This window comes from Coloeus monedula (assembly GCF_965178545.1).
Source record: "Coloeus monedula genome assembly, chromosome: 3".
Taxonomy (NCBI): domain Eukaryota; kingdom Metazoa; phylum Chordata; class Aves; order Passeriformes; family Corvidae; genus Coloeus; species Coloeus monedula.
The window spans coordinates 2,838,099-2,853,002 of record NC_138783.1 but is presented as its reverse complement, the minus strand read 5'-3'; the positions used below and the strand labels follow the sequence as shown (position 1 = coordinate 2,853,002).

Sequence of the window (14,904 nt, the reverse complement as noted above, 5' to 3'; positions counted from 1 at the left end):
ACTGCTGAGTCAAAAGAGAAATGGTAATTATTGTATTTTTACTGTAACTGTATGGAAATTAATTTCCTCACCATACAATTAGGAAAAGTTAGTTCTGTGCACATATTTCCAGTTATTTTAATTGAAAAATATGTGTAATACAGGAAATCATATTTCACTGACATTTCATATTTTCTAAAGATAAATTTGTTTCAGTTGAACAAGAAGAAAGTAATTAGACTGGGAATTCTGGAGATAGTCCAGATATCTTCTCAACCTCTGGCTGAGATGCTCTTGATTTCTCAAGGCTCTAAAACATTATTAAACAATTACTTTTCCTGTGTCAACCTAGGGATGCAAGAAGAACTCATGGCTAATTTAATATGAGAGAAACAAACAGAAATAACACAACCAGGATTCTAACCAAAGACTCTTGAGGAGAAATGGCATTAACTGATTTTCATAGTTCTATACTGTAGCAGTAAACTGGAGAAACACCATTTTCTAAACACTCTCTGTTATTTTACAAATTGTACACATTGGGAACTGCAAAAAAGTATGCCACAAAAATACATCGCTTTACCTGTAGAAACAAACAAACAAAAAATAAACCAAAGGCAACCAACCATAAAAAAACCCCAAAAAGTTAATCATACTTTTATAGCTGTCAGGTTAAATCAATTCCAGTCCTGGGTAAACAGCAGCTCATTAGATAAAACAGCTCACAAACGCACAAACAAACACTTGAAAATAATAAATCTGGTCACAGATCATTGCAAGCCCAAAGAGGAGCCAAATGTCTCTGGGAATAGGATACATCCAATATAAAAGGTATTGTCATATTTGAGAGAAGCATCACAAACAACCTCAAATTCAAATCTCATTAAATAGGTGTATTTGTGTACTTGCTCTGTGGGAGGTTGAGAGACATTAGCAGGAACAGAAACTCCTGACCTATAATCCTACCCACCAAATTCCTCCATAAGGCATGTAAATATGAGGCTTAAATTTCATTTTTGAGCTTACTGTGGAGCACAATGTGCTTCCGGAAATCCACTACACTAATAATTATCAGTGGTATCAATACCTTACTGCAGAGATTAAACATGGTTCAGAGAATTACCCTAAAGACTGCTCATTAATGCCAAAAATACTTCTATAGCTTATATTTATTTACTCATGCTTCATTTCTTTGTCATAATGTTGGATATAAACACACTCAGGAGTCCTGCAGTGTAATTTTTGTATTCAAACATTCAGAATTGTCTCACTTTTAGGTCCTGTGGTTAAAAAAGAAAGTTAAGCTTGCACTGCTCTCAGTAAGACACTGATTACATGCACGTGAAAAGCTCAAAACGTAAACAACTGCACAGCAGAGAGGTTTGTTATTTTTTAACACATAACATACTAAATAGAAGCCTGCTGGGAATGTGCATCAATAAATGTGTGTTTGACTCAGTTCTCTGCATTTGGAACTGCAGAGAAAAAAAAAAAAAAAAAAAATCAGACAAGGATTTCAGTGTTTTATTTATTTTGCTGAATTGTGGCTCCAGAGGTAAAACTTTACACAGAACCAGAATACAATGAGCCCCTGTATTTGCCATCCAGGTAGCCTTGCAGGAGTAACCACAGGGTCTTCCACGATGTCCTGACAATGACCTCAACAGGAATGGGTGAATCACAACCTAAAGGAGGAGACACAAACCAACCTTCACGCTATCTCATTCGCCTGGTCTTTTCCTGCCCCAAGGTTAGGGACTGCATCCAATTATTTATGTTTCTGATAAAGACTCAATTTCAAGACTCTGAGATAAGGCTGTCGCAGACTTTCTGGGTGAGTTAAGTCTTTGAAGTCCCATAAACCAGAGGTAAAAATTACATTTTAATATACTTGGTTAGAAAAGCTACCACGTGTATGCAACACTCTTTCAGATCTTCAGCTTCAGTCACTTGCTTCCCAGGGTGCAACTGAACACGTTGTGAGAGTGAAATTCAAAGCCCACAAAGAACCTGAGCTGTCAGGAATCCTTTCCATTGCTAGAATCAGAATTCTCCCCTAGAAGATGGATGAGACCTAGAGAGAAACCCAGGACATGAAAACACTTGGAATGTGCTTCAAGCCACAGGAAACAGGAAAAATCTAGTATCACTGCTGATTTATAACCCATGAAATACAGCCAGTAACACAGATTTACTGATAGGCAATAAAGTTCAGAAGTGCATTTCAGGGTTGTTTCATATTCACATGTCCCAGAGCCAGCATCCCAACTGGGAATGTTTTGGGAAATGAGAACTCCAGCTTGAACTGAACCCACATGCCACTTAGAGCAGCAGAAAAGGAGATGGGGAACATAAGAGGCTGATAAACATAACAAGAAAAGTTCCATTTTTGAAATGATAATGAACAAAATTATTGCTGATGAACCTTAGTGGTGCTACATCCCAAAGCAAAGGAGTTAGGAAAACAAATAAACTGTTAAATAAACATTATCTTTGACAGCACCAAAACTCCTATTTCATATACCAGCATTTCATGTGTAAAGCCTAACACTTTTGTCATGAAAATAGCAACTTCTGCCCCAAACATACCAAAAATGCAAATTCGTTTAGCCATTTCAATTGTCAGGAAAAAAAATTTAACTAAAAAATCCCCACCATATACCTTTGAACTCTCAGGAGTATTTCATGCAGGTGATATTAAATACACACTTTATGCCCAGGAGTTTCATAATTTACGCATTAAACATTCTGGAATATTCCAGACTGCTAATTTTAGGTACAATGTTATTTCCTACTAAATGAGAAATTCTGTCTACTATAACTACACTGCACCTATTTCACACCATAGACAAGGACACTTCCAACAGGAAAAGCATTTTGTTGCCATTACTGATAAGACAGCAATTATTTTACTTAAACTGAATACAAAAAGTCAGTGAAAAACCTGAAAAATCATGCTTCACACACCTGGATGTAACTTGAGCACATTTAACATTTCATTCACTATTTAGAGAGATTTTGGAAAGAAAATAATAAAATACTATTTATATGCCTACTTATACCACAGTTTGAGAAGAAATTGCTTAGACTTGGAACTTCTGCTAAATATAATTATGTGGGCAGAGAGACCACGAAGTTAAAAATATAAGAACTCGTTTTTTAAAATAATAAGGCATAATTTTTTATTGGAATAGTCCTACTCTACATACCACATATACTTATTTTGCATTGTAATTTCTCTCTTTAATTAAAGCATTTTTGAACTGTATGAAAAATTATAAATTCTATTGCCCTGCCTCAAAAGGCAAGGAGATTTTTCCAAGTAGAAAGAAAATAAATACAGCTTTTAGGGAAATATAAAGAAAAAAAAAAGTTTGAAGTATCAGAAACATCGGAGGGAGAGGAAAAGTGGGGACAAAATGATGTGAAGCTTACTAGATGAGAAAGAATGGAAAAAGCAGGCACTGTAGACATAAAAGTGGGAGTCTGTACCAGAACTATTCCCAGACACTTGGAAATTTGGGGAAGAACCAGAACGATGAAGGTCAGGATCAGCAAGTAGATATAACAGAGGCCAGAGAGAGAGAGTGAAGCAAATTCATGCAGCTTTCCAAAAGCTAGGAAGGCAACTCCTAATTAAATCAGAAGGCTGTGAAGGTGACAGAATACAGAGGCAATATAATCATGTTTTTGGAGTCAAGCTGCACTCTGACTACAGCAAACTGGGTACCTCCACATGCAGAGCATGACAATTTAAATAAGAGCAACAATTTACAACACTCGGGATATTTTGGACACAAGCTTGTATTATTCAAGATGGTCTAACACAGTGTTCTAAGGCATAAATTAAACTCCTCTCACTGCCTTTGAGAAATAAACACTGTCTGACTAAGGCAAATCAAAACAGCACAAACAAAATACCTGGCCAAAATACTCTGATGTCTTTTTCTTGTGAAGAGTACAGAAATGTGCATCTGACCTCTAGGCACCACATGGAAAACTGACTGAACTTCATAGAGAGTGAAGTCATGGCCCTACACAGCTTAACTGCTGATTCTGCTCTGCCCTACTCCTACCTCCTCTTCTGCTCCCTGCATCAGCTTTAAAGTGCCCATACTTAGAGCTGATGAGAGGAAAAATCCATCTGCATGTCAACCTGGCAAAAACACACCAAAAATAGAGCAAAAGAAAAAAAAAAAAAACAAACAAACAGCCTTAAATAAAGACACAGAAGTGGCTGCTATGATCAACAGTCATGAAGTTAATGACTGGGTTGGGACAGGAAGAGAGGGATGGGGAGTAGGGGAATCCTGAGGAACCACAGTCTGGTCAGCCTCCATCCCTGTGAACTTAATCGAAGAAGTAATCCTGGGAATCATTGCTAAGCATACAAAGGACAAGGAAACCATGAGAAAGAGTCAGCACAGTTTCACCACGTTCTCCCACAACACAGTCACAGGGAATCTGATGAAATACAGACAAGTTGAGAAGACAGGGAGGTGAACTGAAACTGAACAGCCAAGTTCAGGAGGTTGTGAACAGTGGCACACGGTCTGTCTGGAGGCACCCCGAGTGTCCAATCCTATTCAACAGCTTCATCAATGCTCTGGATGATGGGGCTGATGCACCCTCAGCAAGTTTGGGAGACAAAACTGGGAGGAGTGGCCAATACACCAGAGGATCGTGCTGCTACTCAGGGCCCACCTCGACAGGATGGAGAAATGGGCTGAGAGGAACTGCAAGAGCTTTGGCAAGGGAAGCGCAAAGTCCTGAATCGTGGGAGGAACAGCACACTTCGAACTTTTACTTGGCAAAACTGCATTCCTGTGCCACATCATCAGCTCACCACGACCCAAACAATAGCTGATCACATTGGTAAAGAGCCAGCTAGAGCCACGTAATTGCTTTCTAGACTGTTTCCCCTCCCACAGTGGTATCACTCCATACACTGCAGCAAGGAGTTGGCAGCAGATCCAGCACTGCTGCTTTCCTGCATAATTTACAGCCACCTCATTGTGGTTCTCAGGAGAGCACCCCATGTCTGGCACAAACCATTTGACTGTGCAAGTGAAATTGTCCATCTCAGCAGCAGCAGCAGCAGCAAGCACAGCACAAAGCTCAGTGAAACAGTCCCAGCCTGCAGGTGATTTAAGGTAAAATCGGTAACTTGGTAGCTGCACGTTGCAGCATCTGAGCATGCACACCGGTCACAAAGTAGCTTCTTTAAATTATGAGAGGGAACTCCCATTTCAGCCAAGCATAAGAAAGCAGAGTGTGCCCTGAATACCTGTGCAAGGCCTTTTATTCCTACATAAAAGCACTTTCCCAGACACCTTCTGTGATTCCTCAGACCCAGTCAACACTTGCTCTTCCTGAAGCCTGTACCCCAAGGGCCCTGTCTCTTCCATCAGCAGGGAAGGTACCCCTCACTCCAGAGCAGGAACAGGATTTCTCTTAACTATTTCCAGGTTATACCTAGCAGCCAATTATTTAAACAATGTTAATTCAATCATGACAGCAATTCTGGGGTGACTGCACACATGTGATCCAAGGAGGGATCCAACAAACCTATGTCACAGAAACAACCTAAAATCCATGCAAGTATTTCTGGTATGTGGTCATAAAACACAGCACTAACTTAAAATCGAAGAATAAGCTAGCATCAAAAGTATTTAGGATGCACTAAATGACAAAGAAAATGAGATTTACACAATAAAGGCAGATTAGCTGTGGAAAAAGGAAGAACTCTAAGAAATATCTACCCTACAAAGTAGGTCACCTAAAGAAAAAAAAAAAAAGTTTAACGTTCCTGAAAGTGAGGTAATGGCACTTCTTTTTGTAGCAGACAAGTTCAGGGGAAAAGTATTTTTACTGTTACCTTTATTACTTGACAAGTGGTAGTACTGAGAAAGACCAATTCCATTGTGAAAGGCATAATAGGAATAGGTTAGAATGACTCATCTCTGCCCATAAAAAGTTTTGTTTGAATGCTGGACGCTATTTTATAGCACAGATTTGAGAGACAGGGCCCCATGCTTCTCCACAGTGAATCATCAGGGCAGAAAGAATACAACATTGTTCAAAACAGAAGTTCATGTTTTATCAAACTAAACAGTATATGTAATGTCCTGGCTTAAAATAACTACAAATCAGAAAGTTCAAGTGGACTTTTCAGTAAAACTCAAATATAAATGTCTGAGCATACAGATGGACTGAGCCATCCTTTAATGACATTATTTTCTGGAAATAGAGACCATGGCTAAGAAAAGGGCCATCAAAACTTCAAAGAAATTTCAGTCTTTGCCTGAAGTAGGGGAGAAAAGTTGAAACAAAGTGTCATAAGAACATTTAGTGAAAAGCATTCTTGGCTTTCATTGGCTAAGAAACAAAAAGCCAAGAAAGTCTGTTAGAAAAAAAAAATATTTGGTGAGGTTTTTTTGTCTTACACCTGGAAAGGAAAATATAAAATATAGCACAATGTTAAACATCTATACAAAAAAACCTGAGATCCAGGAAGCTATATCAGTTTAAGTTAGCCTACACAATTTTTTGGTTTTACTTAGCCAGAAAGTTTCAAACAATCCAAAATCTTACTCTTTTCCTGCAGGAGTACAACACATTATTCAGCAGTCATGTTGAAAAAATTTAAAAATGTATTGACCCTCCTGAAAGTTGGTAACTTCTGAGCACAACACATTGCAACATAATGCAGGAAACAGGGAAAGAAATATTCCCTATGCTAATTTTGTGTCAGCCACTCTCACTGTTCCATTCATTTTCCAGTGAGGAAGAACTGGTTTCCTTATGACAAACTTCTTGTGATATTCTGTTGGGTTTATCTTTGCTTTTTTTCTGCTTGGTCACCCTTTTTGTTTTAAGGAGAGGAGTGTGGGACAAGCACAACCCAGCAGCTCCCAGGTGATAGGAACCATTTGCCTGCTCACTGGGACAGCAAAGCCCCTTTGAGTCCACTCTGCACAAACAGAGCCCTAACAGCCTTGCAATTATCAGTAATTTCAATCAAGTGACCAAAGGAAAGGTTAACTTTGAGGAAAAGAAAGCATGGAAACTAATTAACGTGTCAAAGTAGCACTCTCTGCTCTGTTCATGAAGCTTTAGGAAGGACACACGTGTGATTTTTGCTGTCCAGGCTTGAGGAGCAGCACTGAGTTAATTTAAATAATTCCATTTTATTTACCTGAGTGCCAACAGCACCTGAATACCTGTGCCAGAGCCCTCTCCTGCCCAGCATCCCACCTTTGCCATGGTAACTCGAAATAGCTGAGGATGGGTAACCCCACAACGAGCTCCTGGCATAGCAATGAAGAGTGGGGATACAGGATGAATGACCAGGTTTATCTGCTTAAGGTCATATAAAAAACATTTTTAAAAACCCACCAAAATAAACAGAAAAAAAAGCCAAAAAACACAAAACAAAACCCAACCAAACAAAAAAACCCCCAAAAAACAAACAACCCCCAAACAAAACAAACAAAAAACCCCAGACAACAAAAAACCCCAAACAAAACAAAATCTATTACCTAACACCCCCCCACACACTCCAGCCTCTGTGCAAATGTTGAAATGCATAAGAAGATAACCTCTGAGGCAGCTATTATACTCAGTCCATAGACTGACTGTGACAGCTTCAGACACTAAAAATAAATAAGTTTATCCACTTCAAAGAACATGTTCTTCTCCTCAAAAAAGCTTCTTATTTACACTCTGCTTCCATCTGGGAAGAGCCAGTACATTGTTCAATCCTCTTGCCTCAGAGAAATTATAATTTTCAGTTTGCTTTTTATGGGAAAGGACTACACTGCAAAAAAATAATACAAAAAAAAAGCAGTAATTCCAAATTACATTAAAATCTACCACAAAGTATTTTCCCATCGCAAAACAAAACCCACATGAAATACTGTTCAAAAAACGTGCAAAACACCCCAACAAACATTCTGCCTCTTCTTACTTAGCATAAGAGCACTCACTTCTTTCCCTCAGAAAACATCTTTCACCCTGACTAGTTTATATCACAAAACAAAATTCACATCAAAAATATTGATGTGACTCTTGAAGAGCAATTTTATATGTAAAGTGTAAATTACTCTTGTTCCTATGACCATATAAAAATCCAGTTAGTTTTAGGACCACTGAAGAGTCTTTCCAAGCTAAATTCTTTACTTATTTAAGTCTGGTAAGATTCTCATTTCATTAAATTGTAAATTCTGCGTTTTTTCTAAATGGCTGCAGAAGAGAAACAGTTCTCTCTGCTGAGCTCAGGATTCAGTTCTTTTCTCCAGAAAGCAAGTTAGGCCTATAAAGCTCTAAGCTCTCAAATCTTTGCAGCATCGCTATTTCTGTGAGGGGAAAAAAAAAACCCAAACCAAACAATGAAACATCACTTATGGTAAGTTTCAATTCTCACCAAGACTCACCTCTTTGGGTGGCAAGTGAGCCTGCCATGAACACATGCACAGAGGAACTTGACTATGATCAAAAATCTCTTAAATATTTCTTTTTTATGGGCTGGGACAAAAACCAGCAGAATTGAACTGCTACAAACCCAAAGTTAACAGAGCAAAACAGATTTTAAGAGAAAAAATGGACACTAGATTGATGGCACTGCTTTGAAGGCAAGAAGCCACAGGACATTTGTGGGCAACCTGTGGTTAGGATGTCAAACCAGAGAAAATAAAAATCACCTATTTCTGCCACTTGTGGAACAGGCTTTGTGATTCTGTGCAGCTTGAACAACTTACAAGAGCTCACAACCTACTTCTGAAATTATTTTACTTCTTCCCATTTGAAAAAAGGGCATTCCTTCAGTGCTCCAACCATCATCATCGCTTAAAAACTACTGCACTATCAGCTAACACCTTCAGCTCCCAGGAAACGCTGCCCTTGCCCCATCTCCCATGGAACATCCAGCAGAAATGGGAAGCAGGGACAAGTCAAGAGGCTGGGTTTGCCCTACAAGTCAAAAGCTCTTGAGATGGTACCAAACAAATGTTAGGCGATTCCAGAGCTGCAAACTCTTCACTAAAAAGCTTGTAGCACCTACAGAATCCTCAGAAAAAGATGGGAATGAAGAAACTAACACCATTTGTCACAAAGCCACTGAAATATCAAACAACTGTATGGTATTTGAGACGTGCAAATCCAACTCTGCTCCAGAGTACACACACATGGTGGTACCACCTAATTCAATGATTATACATCTTCTTTCCCACAGAACCTTTGAGTTCTAGGAGAGTGGGAAATCCTGATGAATGGCAAGATCTGGTCTGGATTCTGGAGACAGACAGTTTGAAAATTATATTCTAGCCTCTGGCCACAGATGAAGGGTCCCCTTGATTTTGTACAGTGGAATGCAGCATCCTCTTAGATCTATGTTAGGACACCTGTTCTGCAGAGAGAACGCCTGGGTCCAGAATGAGGAAGGTAACAAGAGAGGCTCTGAGTAGTCTGACTGCGACAGAACCTTTGCTCAGGCATTCATTCATTTGGCATTTTATCTGGTAGCCTCAGGACTTAGGAAGAGCTTTGCTTCTGGCATCTTTGGGATTTAATATAAAAATGAGCCACGCTGGTTAAATATTTTTCCCCAGTGAACAACCTTCAAGATGCACAGGCAGTGACTGCACATTTAATACTTGAATTTACTTTTTTTAAAGTTTCTGGACTAAAGACTCTGAACATACAGTTATTCCCCATGTTTTCTTTCCCCAGCCTCCTCCCACATCAACACCAAGCAGCAAATCCAGAGTCCACTGAGATGAAAGAACAAACAAACAAAAACATTCAGTGATTTTAGGTGACTAGGAGACAGCCCTGAGAGATGTTTACAAGAAAAAAAATGTGACCATGAAAAGATATTATCACAGCAGAACTTCTTTTAGGAACAGGGATGTTGCTTGGATAGGCTAAAAACTCCTCTAGATCCATATTCTGCCATGGCATCCACAACACATTAGAGTTCACTGCCCAAAGAGGTGCAAGTTTCTGGTGCAATATTAGGATTGGCATTGGAAAAAATCACTTTAGAAAAACATTAATTACATATAGAAGTAGAAGGTTAAAGACTAGCTACAAGTAGGAAAACTTCCTATACACCTCCTGTTCAAGTTTGCACAGTTTAAGGTCCAATCAAATGCATAAAAGGCCAAGGCTGTCACCAAGAAAGACCTTTAAAACACAACACGTACAGCAGCAGTCGACAAGCTCGAAAATTGAAATCCTCATTGTAACAATTTTACCTGAAGCACATGCAGAAGTGAAGGAACAATTCAACTCTCAGTTTGTCAGCTCTCCCAGTAAATTTGTATCTTGCATTTTGGTGTCAAAAGTCTTTCTTTAGAGCCACATTTGTTGCAGAGAACTTCACTCACAATGTTATAATTTCAAGGTAGCGAGTAGAAGCCAAATAATCTCTGGATTGAGAGACTGCTGCTCACAGCTCAGTTATGGAGTCACTGACCAGAGCACTATCGTATGCTCTGTTTTAATCAATTTATTAGGAACAGGTTGAAAACTAGTAAACATTTGTTCACTAGTCCAACAAGATAAAAATGTGTAGAAGTCCAGAAGATAAGGGCATATTACTTAAAATCAACTTTTTCCCCTCTTCACTAAACACATCTAATTTCAAAAGAGCCTCACGTCCACCTGCACCTAAGCTCATATAAAGTGAATTACATAGACAGAAATGACCACTCAAGCCAGAGAAAGACGCAAACACCTCTGAAGACTTCAGAAGCATTAACTAAGCTACAATGCAGGAATCTGAACACAATCTTTTTGTTTCTGCTTCAGCTTTGCTCTAATAATGACACACAGCTGTATTTGTGCCGCTGAATATTGACGTTAAACGTGCCTCCAACCTGTGTAAGATTAGCAATGCGTCTTGCTGCTTTAACATTAACTTTAGGCTCTGCTGACCTGAGTTTTCAAAATGTTCCACCTTACTACCCCCTTCATTTTCTCAGCCCTGAATAGCTACACACACAGCGTGCAGACCTGTTTCGTGTTCGCAGTGCTGGAATTCCTTGCTGCCCTTTGATCATGGCCCAGTGAGTGGTAATTTTCTATGTTGAACATGTCACTTGGAAAAAAAAACCAACAAGAACAAACTGTTCCCAGTCTCAGAAATCTAAAAACAAAAAATCCACAGTTGCCAAAGTTATCTGCTTCTTATCAAGATCCATGTTTGGCACCAGATGCATTTGATTCATTCATCATTGTCAGTGCACTCGCACACTAATTATTTCAAATTGTTTCCTCAGGCAGAGGTCTAGGACAAATGCAAGCAAGCCAAAAATAGCAGTTATGAATAATTATGCATAATTTACCTCAAGGCCTGGGCCAGGCTATCATTAAAACTTCTTCTTGCCACCTGTGATCCCGACTAATTGTGGACTTTAAATTAGTTCAAGACAGCTTTTTTTTTTTTCCCCCGAATACAATGCCCACATTTAACCTTCCTATTAAAAGTTTTCTGATGCTTTAAAAATTCCCAATAAAATGTCAACAAGGTTCCTTCTTTTTTAACAATGCCTTTGTATTTCACAGCCTGACAACAAGTTTGCTAACAGGAAAAACTTCAGAGACAAGGTCAGCAACCTCAATTTAAGACGCTGCCAAACAAGGTTCTAGGAAAAGCACAATTCCTCCTCCCCAACCTCAAAGTAAATCCTGATCCTCCAAAACTAAAGCTGTTTCAGTCGCTAAAACTTTCCCTACTACAGTTCTGACTCCTTAAGGCAAGAAGAGAACTTTCACAACACTGATATTTCATACAGCAACCATAACAAATTGATAAAACACTTGCTCCCCCAAAAGCAGAAGTATCTGTTTAATTTTACAGATAGTAAACTCATTAATTCCAATGGGATCTGAAGTGAAGCTGTAGATGGCTTTGCAGAGCCTTATTCCATTCATTGTAATGAATGTACCTCCTACGTTCTTGTGCTGCTTTAACTATTCAAATTACAGGTTTAAAATAAAAACAGCCGAAAAAAAAAAAGGAAAACCCACCCTGACTATTTCCAGCAGAAGAAATATGTATCTCATAAAAAAACCAAGTGTATGTACCAATGATAATATAATTCCTAAGCACTCTCCAGTTTGGGAGCACAGCACATGCTGCATTTTGAGACAACAGAAAGTGTCTAACAGTAGCCAGAGATATTAATAAAAAATTACAAGTGCTGCTTATTCATGAAAAACTACCTACAAATTCCTCCATTCAGGCACCCAAACATCAGACCTCTCCGGGACAAAAATATTCCACTGTTCAGTAAAAACAGTGCAAGACATGAAGGAACCAGACCAGCTAACTTCTGAACCCTTTGAACCTGAGGATATGTTTATATACTTTCTTTATTCAAGGCAACAAAAAAATATCAGAGCAGAGATTTAAAAAAAAAAAAAAAAAAAATTAAAATGTAAGATGTTATTAAAAAGAAAACACACAGAGGAAAAGATGAATTCAAGCTTTCTTCTGGATAGCTTCCTAAAACGTCAGTCGCAAAATAGCTCTGCTATTAAAATCAGATATTCCTAAAACATTAGTGAATTTTACACAGAATGATCAGCTCTGAAGCTGACACACACAGTTCTGCATCAGCACCAGACTTCTGGCACAACACAAAGCAAGCTAACACATCCTAAGTTGGTGTTTATTAAGTTTCCTAAGCAGGAGAAGAAAAAATGACAGCAATCTCTCATCTCAATTCTGTGTCCAACTTCCCTGCGGTCAGTTCACTGTTATGGACCTTCTACCACTGAAGTCTGTTATTTACCAGTCTGCTTGTGTTGGTCATAAGGAGTAAGGAAGTGCTTTACAACTTGTAGAATAAATAACTCTAGAATAGATATCTCCAGGTCCTTCAAGACTGAATTAATACAAGTTCAGGAATTCAAGTGACCTCCTTGACTTCTATTTTCCACAAGGAGAAAACAAAGGCATAAACTCATCTTTCAGCTCTTTTCTGTCCATCACACACCCCCACAACCCTTCTATGTGAGGTATAGACTGCTAAATGCTCCTCAAAGCACAAGTATTTTTATTATGAACAACTTTGAATTGAAAGCCTTCTTAAGAGCAAAGTTTTCAGAACAACTAAAACTAATAGATAAACAACATCCAGATATTGCTTAGAAACTAATGAAATCTTACCATGAAACAAATTAATATAATGAATTATACTACAAACAGTAGTATAACAGTAGATAACATCACGGTCATCTTAAATAAATTTCTCTCAGTAAATTTCATCAAAATAAGCGCACTCATTTTTCCAACTATGATTGCACTGATGCTGTTGAATTATTTTTTCCCTCAATGCCTCTATTTTTTTTCCAGACAATGCTGCAGTCAAGCAGCTTTGTTTCATGTCTCTTCCATGTTACACCCTCAAATTATTTGTCATAAAACATCTGCTTTGAGCAAAACAGCATCTAGAGATAAAAAAAAAGAAGATAAAATCCTATTCACTACATTTGCAGAAGGAAGCAAAAAAACACAGGACAATGAAGTATCAGGTATTTATGACAAAGCGGAACAAATTCAGAGATGCTGTGAACTGTGGTGTCAATTACACACAGTGAAACACACATAATTCAGGGTGAAAAGAAACAAATAAGCAGACTATCCCCTCACCCCACCCGGCTGTTTTATTTCACAATGGGACAGCAGACTGCCATTTTCTTCTCTAGGAATGCCTGGAAAATTGCATTCCAATTCTGTGTGGCTCTGCTGCCTCCATGAACCACGGCGCAGACCCCAAGGTAGCTGCTGAGTGCCCAGGAGGGGACTGGGGGAGTTCATCCTGCACAGGAAGCACAGGGGCTGGAGAACACTGGGCAAAGGGACAAAACCCCACTCAAATGCAAAATTTGTCAGTGTTTGACCTCCAACTGTTTAGGGTTTTTTATCTGTGAGCTAATTTTCCATTCTCATTTTTCCCCATGCATGCTGCAGTTCCTGAGTACAGTAAATCTTTCCCTTTTTTTGAGATTTATCATCTCTTTTAATACCCTGTGCTCTCTTATCACACTGCAGTCCTCCCCTGTAATACATTGTCCCTAAATTTCTCAAATGACATGAACTTTAACAGCTATGGAAGTGACTGAAATACAATGTCAACTATTTTGTTCCGACAAAAATATTCTAGGGAGGCTCACTCACACTTGTTCGTGACACAGAAGCAACAGGTGGGTCATGCAAATTTAAGAACAGAAAAAAATTATTTTAGTCTCAAACTCCAGGTCATAAAAGACACAACACCAATGATGATTGTTTTTGTGATTTCCTCTGATTTATAATACACATTGACTTGATCATTAAAGGAGGTGCATAAGCAATTCAAGTCAAATACATGTAATTAAAATGCTAAAACTCAAAAATGTGATGTGACGTTGTTACAGCTGATAAATACATCAGCCATAAACAGCCTACAGATGCTATGCCACAAATAAGAATTAAATATGGTTTTGTTGAGGTGTTACATAATAACATTTTAAAAAGCACAGTAATCTGCCAAGTTAAAATGCAGTTCTTTCTAAAATGACCCAACTCACCCATTGAAATGTTTAATTTTTGCTACATTTTCAGCTCTCTCCTCAGATAATTGCACAGAACTCAAACGATTGTATTTGCTGAACTGTCACTCTGTCTTGGGTCAATTCCAGCTACACTTCCAGCTGCTAAAGTAGTGTGGTGTCTTTTGAAAATTGCAACTTGCTTTTCATGTCCCCGCTTTCCACCTGTCACAGTGTTCCACTCCATGCAAATTCCATGGCACACTCTTATGCAACGCTCACAATTAATGATCCCAATTTGTCACAAAAACTCAAATATGTGGATTTTTTTTGCTGCAAGTTACACTTTTGACAGACCTTTGGAGAGGTCTAATGACATATCTT

General features: G+C 38.6%; 1 protein-coding gene across 1 annotated transcript in view; it reads right to left on the bottom strand.

The window, feature by feature from the left end:
• The window catches only part of EPHA3 (EPH receptor A3), a 177,767-nt gene that overhangs the window by 131,058 nt on the left and 31,805 nt on the right, over window positions 1-14,904 (bottom strand). The window lies entirely within an intron of this gene.